The following is a 12,120-nucleotide window of genomic DNA, read 5'->3' on the forward strand; positions in this document are numbered from 1 at the left end:
TCATTGTTGTATATGATACATACATGTGAGAAGATCTAATGTCATTGTTGTATATGATACATACATGTACATGTTAGAAGATATAATGTCATTGTTGTATATGATACATACATGTTAGAAGATCTAATGTCATTATTGTATATGATACATACATGTGAGAAGATCTAATGTCATTGTTGTATATGATACATACATGTACATATGAGAAGATCCAATGTCATTGTTGTATATGATACATACATGTGAGAAGATCTAATGTCATTGTTGTATATGATACATACATGTGAGAAGATCTAATGTCATTGTTGTATATGATACATACATGTACATGTGAGAAGATCCAATGTCATTATTGTATATGATACATACATGTGAGAAGATTTAATGTCATTGTTGTATATGATACATACATGTGAGGAGATATAATGTCATTGTTTTATATGATACATACATGTGAGGAGATATAATGTCATTGTTGTATATGATACATACATGTGAGAAGATCTAATGTCATTGTTGTATATGATACATACATGTACATGTGAGAAGATCCAATGTCATTATTGTATATGATACATACATGTGAGAAGATCTAATGTCATTGTTGTATATGATACATACATGTGAGAAGATCTAATGTCATTGTTGTATATGATACATACATGTACATGTGAGAAGATCCAATGTCATTATTGTATATGATACATACATGTGAGAAGATTTAATGTCATTGTTTTATATGATACATACATGTGAGAAGATATAATGTCATTGTTGTATATGATACATACATGTGAGAAGATCTAATGTCATTGTTGTATATGATACATACATGTACATGTGAGAAGATCCAATGTCATTATTGTATATGATACATACATGTGAGAAGATTTAATGTCATTGTTGTATATGATACATACATGTGAGAAGATATAATGTCATTGTTGTATATGATACATACATGTGAGATATAATGTCATTATTGTATATGATACATACATGTGAGGAGATCTAATGTCATTATTGTATATGATACATACATGTACATGTGAGGAGATATAATGTCATTGTTGTATATGATACATACATGTGAGAAGATCTAATGTCATTGTTGTATATGATACATACATGTACATGTGAGGAGATCTAATGTCATTGTTGTATATGATACATACATGTGAGGAGATATAATGTCATTGTTGTATATGATACATACATGTGAGAAGATCTAATGTCATTGTTGTATATGATACATACATGTTAGAAGATCCAATGTCATTGTTGTATATGATACATACATGTGAGAAGATCTAATGTCATTGTTGTATATGATACATACATGTGAGAAGATCTAATGTCATTGTTGTATATGATACATACATGTGAGGAGATCTAATGTCATTGTTGTATATGATACATACATGTGAGAAGATCTAATGTCATTATTGTATATGATACATACATGTTAGAAGATCCAATGTCATTATTGTATATGATACATACATGTTAGAAGATCCAATGTCATTGTTGTATATGATACATACATGTGAGATATAATGTCATTGTTGTATATGATACATACATGTTAGAAGATCCAATGTCATTGTTGTATATGATACATACATGTGAGAAGATCTAATGTCATTATTGTATATGATACATACATGTTAGAAGATCCAATGTCATTGTTGTATATGATACATACATGTGAGATATAATGTCATTGTTGTATATGATACATACATGTGAGATATAATGTCATTGTTGTATATGATACATACATGTGAGATATAATGTCATTGTTGTATATGATACATACATGTGAGAAGATCTAATGTCATTATTGTATATGATACATACATGTTAGAAGATCCAATGTCATTGTTGTATATGATAATACATGTGAGAAGATCCAATGTCATTGTTGTATATGATACATACATGTGAGAAGATCTAATGTCATTGTTTTATATGATACATACATGTGAGAAGATCTAATGTCATTGTTGTATATGATACATACATGTGAGGAGATCTAATGTCATTGATGGGTATATAATACATACATGTGAGTACAGTAAGGTGAAGATAACGAATCATTGACTGTTGTACCGAAACATCAATTGGAAAGTGAGCATACCCTTGTATATGGGGGGAAACACTATAATACAGTCCTCTTTGATCCACTGAAAATTGTAGGAAAATACTAGATCCCTGGGCCAGAATAATGTGAATATCATTGAATGATAATGAAGTATTGTACAACATTTCAAATTAAAGTTACCCGACAAGCCATATAGACGTGCTCATAAGATATTTTCCATCATCCACCCCTCTTAGATCCACTATACATGTAACTTTCAGAATAACACTTGGATATTCCTTTCCCGATTATATGCACATCTGCAAATGACAATGAAGCATTGTGAAAAGTTTCAAATCGTATATACAGTATACATGTACACTGTAGGAGGAAAATATTTCACTAAAATTTTAGATCCCCCACTCCTCTTATATTCACTACATGTATAACTTTTAGAAAAAATAATTGGATCCTCACGTACCGACAGTAGCATTGTATAAAGTTTCAAGTATATCTCATAAGACATACAGGAGAAGAAGCATTCACAAGATTTTGTGACAAACAGACGGACTGAAAGTACAAAAAAACCAATATCTCTCCCCCTGGAAGAGGGAAACAGGCGGACTGAAAGTACAAAAATAAAAAAAACAATATCTCTCCCCCTGGAAGAGGGAAACAGACGGACTGAAAGTACAAAAAAAACAATACCCCCCCCCCCCCCGGGAAGAGGGAAACAGACGGACTGAAAGTACAAAACACAATACCCCCCTCCCCCCGGAAAGAGGGAAACAGACGGACTGAAAGTACAAAAACAATAACCCCCCACCCCCACCCCCACCCCCCGGAAGAGGGAAACAGACGGACTGAAAGTACAAAAAACAATACCCCCCCCCCCCCCGGAAGAGGGAAAACATCATTCTGCTGCTTATTGTTTCTTATGACCTTAGCCTTTAAATTCACCTGAACTGTATTACAAAAATAGAAAATGAAACGCAGCTTAGACTGTCACCTGTAACCTTGACAAGTAGGTGTAAACAATGTCTTTACACCCGGTATTCGTGCAAGTTTGGAATGGGCGGGGGGGGATAATCAGTAACACGTATGATTTAGAGCTTGTACACAAAACTGCAACAGGCGAACAAATGCAGGAACGAGTCAAAGTGCAGGCAAGTTTCTATGTCCCTTGGCAACTCTCAACAACTTATTGAGCTCGATCTGAGAAGGCAACTTTATTGCGATAGGGGATTTCTGTGCTCGATCTGAGAAGGCAACTTTATTGCGATAGGGGATTTTTGTGCTCGATCTGAGAAGGCAACTTTATTGCGATAGGGGATTTTTGTGCTCGATCTGAGAAGGCAACTTTATTGCGATAGGGGATTTTTGTGCTCGATCTGAGAAGGCAACTCTTTTGTGAGGGAAGGATTATTGCCCTCGATCTGAGAAATTCTCCCATCGCAACGAAGTTGCATTCAATGCAATTTTATTGCGATAGGAGAATTTTTGTGCTCGATCTGAAAAGGCAACTCTTTTGCGAAGGGAGAATTACTGTGCTTGATCTGAGAAGGCAGTGATAATTTGAGTGTAGGTTTAATGCGTTATGTCGGAGGAGGTACTGTAACTCTATTTTGAAAGACGAATTATATTGCGCTAAGTCTGCGGAGGCAACGCCATTTTGAGGGAAGGATCACTGCGCACAATATGAGGATGCACATATATTGTACGCCTATATTCCAATCACACGTCACGTTGATAAAGAGAAGACATTTTTTGTGACATGTGATTGCGAACTTTTCTTCACGAGCCGCATAGGGAATTCCCATCTCTAATACAATTGATTCTATTTGTCTTATACGTGTAATGTTATAAATCGAATTTTTTCCTGTAGGTCAGAAGTCTTTTAGGCTTGTCTATTTGTGAAGATAATAGATTTCATCTGCTTCATATGTCCAGAATATGGTGTCATATCATGCATAAAATTGTCTATACCATCAAGACAATTTTCAGATTAGATGAGACAATGACCACTTTCTGTCTAATAATTCGTAAGTAATGAGAACCAGTTAGGACCGGAATATCCCAACAAAGTATTTGGATGTCACAAGTGTGTATATGTGAGGTACCATTATCATAACCCTTTGAAATGTTTGTGGCCATGAGTCTGTCATGATTTTATTTTTCACTATTATAATTCAATGAAAATCATATCTGGATATATGGATGAATTAAAATGAGATATAGATGAGAAATAAAGATTTCAACTCAAATGTTTTCACACACACACAGAGAGAGAGAGAGAGAGAGAGAGAGAGAGAGAGAGAGAGAGAGAGAGCACTAAATACCGACAACACTCTAATATCAAAAAGTGTCGGATCTACAAAATAGGTACAAGTTCAGGGGAGAAATTATATAAAGCACAATTAAAATGACCCAACGACACGTACGATGAAATTTGTTAAATTTTCGAGGTAACCCGTCCTTTCCTCAGGACAACGAAGCTACATGTAGTTACATGTGGTAACCAAATAAATGAACAATAACAGCACAATTTCTAACTTATACTACCTAACTATTGTTTATAATACACGACATGCACATGGTTGCTATTTGGAAAATAGATCAAACTTAATAATACACTTATTGCATTTTTGTAGATAAACAGAAATTCATTCATTTTAAAACAATAACCCAAGACGACCTCAAAACAATGAAATTTATATTTTCATTATAAATGACAGACGTATGCGCACATACTGATAATTACACGCGATACATGAGCCAGCGATCGAATAATGCTTTATCATCATCTTTTTAGCTTAATGGAGCAGGGAACTTTTCTGATCACCATTCGTCCGTCTGTCCGTCCGTAAACTTTACACACATTTTCACCTTCTTCAGAACTACTGGACCAATTAAAATGACTTCACACAGATCATCCTTAAGTAAAGGGGATTCGAGTTTGTTCAAATGGGAGATAATCAAGAAAAGGCAAAAATAGGTTGGGGTCATTTAAAACTCTTTTTGTAAAGAACCATGAGGTCTGAAAAGTTGAAAATTACATGAGACCTTCCTGACATAAAGTAGATTCAAGTTTGTTCAAATCATGGCCCACGGAGGTAGGATGGGGCCAAAATAGGGGCCACAGTTTTAAATAAATAAATAAATGTTTATTCGGTATATTCATACAAAAATACATACACATAAGGATAACCCATGAAAGCTCGAAAGCTTATTTCCAATGGGGTCCTTTGATGCACGGATGTTTGCGCTAGTGGGTCATTTATGTGGGAGGAAACCGGAGTACCCGGAGGAAACCCACGTGTCCGAGCGGGCGACCGCCATACCCTCTCAGATACAACCACTGCCGATCACGGGGATTGAACTCAAGTCGCAGCGGTGAGAAGCGAGAGCGCTACCTCTACGCTACCCGGACACCCATGTGAATTTATAGGAAAGCTCTTAAAAATCTTCTTGATTAATAAGTTTTACGTGGGAATGTATATAAAAAAAAATCTGCCTATTAAGAACACTGGTAATGTCATTGGTCATATGCAAATGTCTTCATGTACATGTAGTTCAAATTCCAGTTTGTTTCAGTCAGAGTCCCGGGGTTGCATGGGTAGGGCCAAAATAGGAGATCAAACTTGAAATACATTCTTTTCAAGAGTAGCAGGGACACACTTTCTCCAGAACAGCAAGGTCATGTTATTCATGTTGATATCGAGACACCCCAATGGTGTCTGAATTCAAATTCGTTTATGCCGCGACCCTTTGGGGCTAAGTTTGGGCCACAGCAAGGGGTCAAAAATTTTCATGGGAATAAAGATTTTTTTTTAACTTTTAAAAATCACAACAGCTGGACCAAGGTGAGCGAGGTAGCTCATGGGCCTCTTGCATATTTTTTTTGTTTTTGTTTTGGTACTTATGTAAATGCCTAGATGCGAGGGAATATTCTGTTTTGTGTTTGCAAAATAATTTTCTCTGCAACACCTAAAACGCAGTATATTGCACTTGCACATGCCTTCAGCACCCAGCAGACACCCCCTCCCCCACGCAGAGATCCCCCTTCCCAACACTAACCCCCCCCCGCAGACATCCCCCTCCCAAGTACTACCCACCCCTCCAGCAGACACCCCCTCCCCATTACCCCCCTCCAGCAGACACCCCCTCCCCATTACCCCCCCCCCCCCCAGCAGACATTCCCCTTCCAAGCATTACCCCCCCCCCCCCTAGCAGACATCCCCCTCCCCAGCACTACTCCCTCCTCCCCTAATGCATGGTGATGCACTGCCTTCTCTACATGTGGTCCCATGCTTTAGCTAAATGATTCATTCAACATTTCCACATAATCTTAAACAAAAGTCGCTATATGTTCAAGAAATTACTGATACATCATTGTAACCAATAAAGTTAAAATTGATTGCATCATCAACTGAAATAACCAGTTTTCTTACATCTCCAATTACTGTATAGATTTATTTTCACCCTGTGTTATTTTCGCCTTTCTGCTTCCGTTGACAGTTTGGCTCCGTTTTAGATTCGCCCAGACACAGCTGTGTTAAAAGAAATGTAAGTGGGGAAACACCACAGACACGTGTTTCTGTAAAGCGCTTACGACCTCTGTATACTACTAATAATAACACGTGTTATTATTAGTATACAGAAGTCGTAAGTTATTTACAGAAACAAGTGTCTGTGGCAAAAACAATTTAAATTATCGATGTCTCTTACATCATTTAGTGCATTGCTCTATTTTCCCCTTTATTTTTTAAATAATTTTTACACTACCTTTCAGCTGGTGAGGCACAAAGGTATTTTCCTTGAATTTTGAAATTTAATTTCTATTTTAAAAAATCTGTGAATATCATTTGGATTTCTTTTGCATCTTTTTGTTTATGTCCTTACACTCACTAGAATATATTTGCATTTCCAACATTTTTTACAAATTGTAATGGTAGCCATTCATCATGAACGGGGTGTAGTTGTGAATAATGAATCTGACTATATACATGTATGTAGTGCTTCTATTTTTACTGTTGGGGATTACCACAAAAATGAAAGTAGAATATGAATATGAAAAATAAATTTCATATTTGAACATACATGAAGGCATGAACTGCAACAGCTAAGCTGGTGTGAAGCGTGACATCCATGCCGTCACGTGACATGTATTTTCAATTGTTGAATATAGTATTGTCCAATAGATAAAGATATTGGAATGAAAGGCTTCAGCATCAAGAGATGTCCATTTGTGTTTAACATGTGATATAATCAACAACTCATATATACAGAAACTAGATCATTTTATGATTTCAGGAAATTGAATGTCGTTGCTCATTAAAAAAAGACAATAGCTTCCATTGTTCTATGAATACAACTATTGGGGATATTAAGCAGAAATTGTTAGTTATTGTGGTCAAGAAAATGTACCTGCTATCCAACTTTTGATATCCCACATCGTCGTGTGTTTAAAGTAATCAACATTCCCCCCCAGTTATGTATATATAATGAATTAAACATACTTATAGTCATCATATATACATGCACACTCATGAACGCAACAACCTATTTTGTAAAATATCACGCTCTTTGAAAAACAAAGTGAACCGCGATAACTTGAGTCAGAATATTGTAAGAATCAAGTAGAGCGAAGTATGTGTTAACTTACAATTCACACGTTAACACTGAATCTCTGTAATCAAGTAGAGCGAGGTATGTGTTAACTTACAATTCACGTGTTAACACTGAATCTCTGTAATCAAGTAGAGCGAGGTATGTGTTAACTTACAATTCACACGTTAACACTGAATCTCTGTAATCAAGTAGAGCGAGGTATGTGTTAACTTACAATTCACACGTTAACACTGAATCTCTGTAATCAAGTAGAGCGAGGTATGTGTTAACTTACAATTCACACGTTAACACTGAATCTCTGTAATCAAGTAGAGCGAGGTATGTGTTAACTTACAATTCACGTGTTAACACTGAATCTCTGTAATCAAGTAGTGCGAGGTATGTGTTAACTTACAATTCACACGTTAACACTGAATCTCCGTGTAACTCACGGGGTTCAACAATCTCGATCAAAGTCAGCATTTCACAAATTCTATGGTCGTTATGACGATCTAATGTGCCAATATACAATTATGGACTGTTTAGCAGGGAGACATCACAAATTATCAGGTCTTAGTAGGTATAGGCGCCCTCGGGTGATAACCCTGCTATAAGACCAGATAATTTGTGATGTCTCCCTGCTAAACAGTCCATAATAGTTTTATTATCCTGAAGAATCTGAACGTTAAAAAAAAACTATCACACATTTATTGACTTGTACCATGTGTCTTTTTTTTTTTATTTTTTTTTTTTTTATCTAAAACGTCTGACCACGGAATGCTCTGTTTACCTGATCAAGATATATAGGGCTCACAACTGATGTGACCAGTTGACAGGAGATGTTTACTCCTTCTAGGCATCTAAGCCTACCTCTGGTGTGTCCAGGGGTCCGTGTTTGTCCAACTCTCTATTGTGTAATTCTTGTGATTGGTGTGAGACTGATCACTGTTCGTTATCTTCACCTTTGCGTCCCAACACAAGACAGGAATGAGTCTAATTAATTCAATGTTTGCTTTCAAGTTTAAATGAAATATAATGCTTTAATACTTAATTCTTAATTTAGGAACACATCATTATTTTACATGCATAGTTGAATGGTCGACCGGTTCCCCCACCCCTTCTTCGCGGCAGTAAGGGATGGATTGAAAATTAAATTGAACCTGGTCTTGAACTGAAGGATCGACCTCTTCCCCGCCTTGCCCAGACAGTTTAGGATTTGGAGACAGGGGTTGAAAATTTTTCAGAATGTTATAATATCACTGTGGCAAATCTGAAATCCCTCGATTCTTTAAGATATATCAATTAGTAGGAACGTGACATCTTTTTTCAAAATGGCGGAGGGAGGGGGGGGGGGGGGGTAGTAGGAGAAGTTAACTTCATAATTGTCTATATAATTCTTGAAAAGAAAAATGAAATATAACCTAAAGGTGTGTTATTTTCGCAAATTTCAGTGTTGGGAGTTTAAGGTAAATTACCGGGTTGGTCCGAGCAAAAACTTCTATATAATATGAGCTTTTTTGGGCAACACAAAATACCTGGCGGAATCTACATACGAAAGGAAAGAGAAGCGCGTCCGGCTCACGATCACTTCACTTTGGGACTGTATATATCATGTGTATCTAGTTCAACGTTTGAGTTGCAGTATTGTGTTGGTGTTTGTTTGGTCGGTTGTTGGTTTATTGTTGTGGGGTTTTTTTGGGTTTTTTTGTGTATTGTTTTTGTTTTATTTTTGGTAGGGGTGGGGGATCCATGTATAATTATTTCTCATCTACTAAGTCACAGAAATTCCTATGAATTTATCTCAACAATGATTACACGACAGAACTATGGATTATAATTTTATGAATGAGAAATCATTTACGTGTTACTTATTAACTATCTGTTTTTGGTCCGATTAATTTTCATGAAGTTTTCAGTACTTGATGTAAATCAAATGTAGTTTTGAGAAACTGTATATAATTTCTTATTTGTGTTTAGAAGATAGTAGTAAAAAGTGTAAACTTTAGCTTGTTTTAACATATTCATTTGTATTTTTATATGAATATAAAGGTACATATTGTTTTAAAGAATAAGATAAAAAAAGATTATCTAAAATAATTTGTTTTAAAGAATATGAATGTAATAGAATATGAAAAAGTGAAGATAACAAACAGTGATCAATCTCATAACTCCTATAAGGAATACAAAATTAAGAGTTAGGCAAATACGGGCCCTTGGACATATCAGATGTGGGAACCGGTGTATCTAGGAGGAGTAAGCATCCCCTGTCGATCGGTCACACTCGCCGTTTAAGCCCTATATCCTGATCAGGTAAACGGAGTAATCCGTATTCAAAACCAGTCTGTAAAGAACGGTCTAACAACTGGTATGAAACACGTCAGGCAGCATTTGACCTAATGGCAAGTTGTATTGGTAAATTAGATCGTTATAAGGACCATATAATTTGCAAAATGCTGAGCTTGCGTATCCAATCAGTTGAGAGACATAAACACCATATACAGGTGATAATGGGATATTGCTACATAAACATGGGAAGTTGACGATGGAGAAGCTAAAGTCATATAACATATATAGCACAATTTTCATGATATCGTGATCCGTATGTCAAATGATATGTAACAAATCAACCTATGTACACCACCCCACCCCCACCCCACCCCCACCCCCATGTATACATTCCAATACGCAACAAGTTACTTGTAACAGGGGGCCCTATTTCTTACTAAATATCAAATACCGTTAGTTTGGTAGGTGTGCGTCCCATAATTTATGTAAAGTTCTAAGATTATTCCCGTGTGGAGAACTTTATCTTGATTACAATGCATTTCTCTTGTTATTTTACTATTAGTTAATCATGTTAGAACATGGGCGGAGTTAAGGAGTTAAGGAAAATTACCACTTCTTATATACTTTTTAGTGTATAATTGTGGTGTGCTTTAAAGATGGCATTTGATGTACATACACATACTGTCAAATTACGTTGGAAAATAAAAGAAGAAACTTTATAATGTAGTGACGTGTTTTTATAAGTAATAACCAAGCCGTCACAGGACCCAGTTGCGACCTTAATGGATGAAGGGCGTGGGAGAAAGGGGGCTGTAGAGACACGTGCCCCTCCCCACTTTTCAAAGTAGAGAGAGGCGTAACCTTGTTTGTGCCCCCCACTTTTCGAATAATATCTTTCGTGAGATTTATAAGATTATCATTAGAATTGAACTAAACATAATTTGTTACCATTATACTTATCCCCCCCTCCCCCCCCCCCCCCCCCCTCCCTGTCTCCGCAGAGCTAAGACTACGGATTGTATTTCAAAGACGAGATTGGTTTCTGTCCGTGTTTTGACAGTTTACGGCGTTAGTTCGTTCATCCAATATAAGTATTATGTTTTGAATTATCTTAAATAATTATCAGACAATGTCATTGAATTAATATTCTATACTTCGGCTATCTCTGCAGGCTTGACATACTGATATATCTGTAATACAGTGTACAGTATACCCAGGGGCATACCAATGACTGCTAAACTGGAAGTAGGTGTAGTGTCAGGTTGAATAATTTGGTATGATATCCAACTGCTAGTATGAATATAGATTCCTTATCATACGCGAGTACTTTATCAATACGTTAAATCGCAGACACATATATAATTTCGCGAGTGCTCTGTTGATCAAGAGTATAAATTTACACTTACATATTTTTAGCAATATAGAAATAAAAGCGAATTTAAATGTATTTCGCGATTAATGATTCTCGCGAAATTACTTGATAATAAATTATTCTCATATATTTTGGAATTTACAGTATTCAATGATTTAACAAACCCTTCCTCTCACTTCTTTTAAATTAATTGATACTCGCGCGTTTCCTGTCACTTTAAAATTGTCCTGTGTTTGCCTGATAATCAAAATTTCATGGAAATGAATGATAGCGACGCATATAGAAAATGTTTAATGGGGGATAGGTTGCGGCCTAAATTTGTACCTTTCTGCCCAAGAAAAGGGGATTGAGGGCCAAATGGCAAAAAATATAATCGTTAAAATTTTCAACCAAGAGAGGAGTTGGAAACCCCGCACCCCCTCCCACTGAATGATGACAACTAATAAAATTCATCAAACTTATGCTGATGCTTAATCAAGATGGAATAGAAAGACGACTCGGAGGTAACTCAAGGTCAATTTTGATGATTTTTTTTTCTTTCATACCATGAAAATTGTTATCCTCGCCCCTTGTAAACATACTTAAATTGTCGTGCATTTTATATATTTATCATTGTCGCATTTCTTCTTCTTCTATAATTTTATAACATTTGTCTATTTTTTTTTCAATGTCGATCATCTGTACCAATCATTCTTTAATTTTAAAATTTGTAGTATTTTAAAAATAATTATTAAATATTTATGTGTCGCTTTTACAGCTGTTCTATGTA

Source organism: Ostrea edulis, chromosome 9, assembly GCF_947568905.1.
Source record: "Ostrea edulis chromosome 9, xbOstEdul1.1, whole genome shotgun sequence".
Taxonomy (NCBI): Eukaryota; Metazoa; Mollusca; class Bivalvia; order Ostreida; family Ostreidae; genus Ostrea; species Ostrea edulis.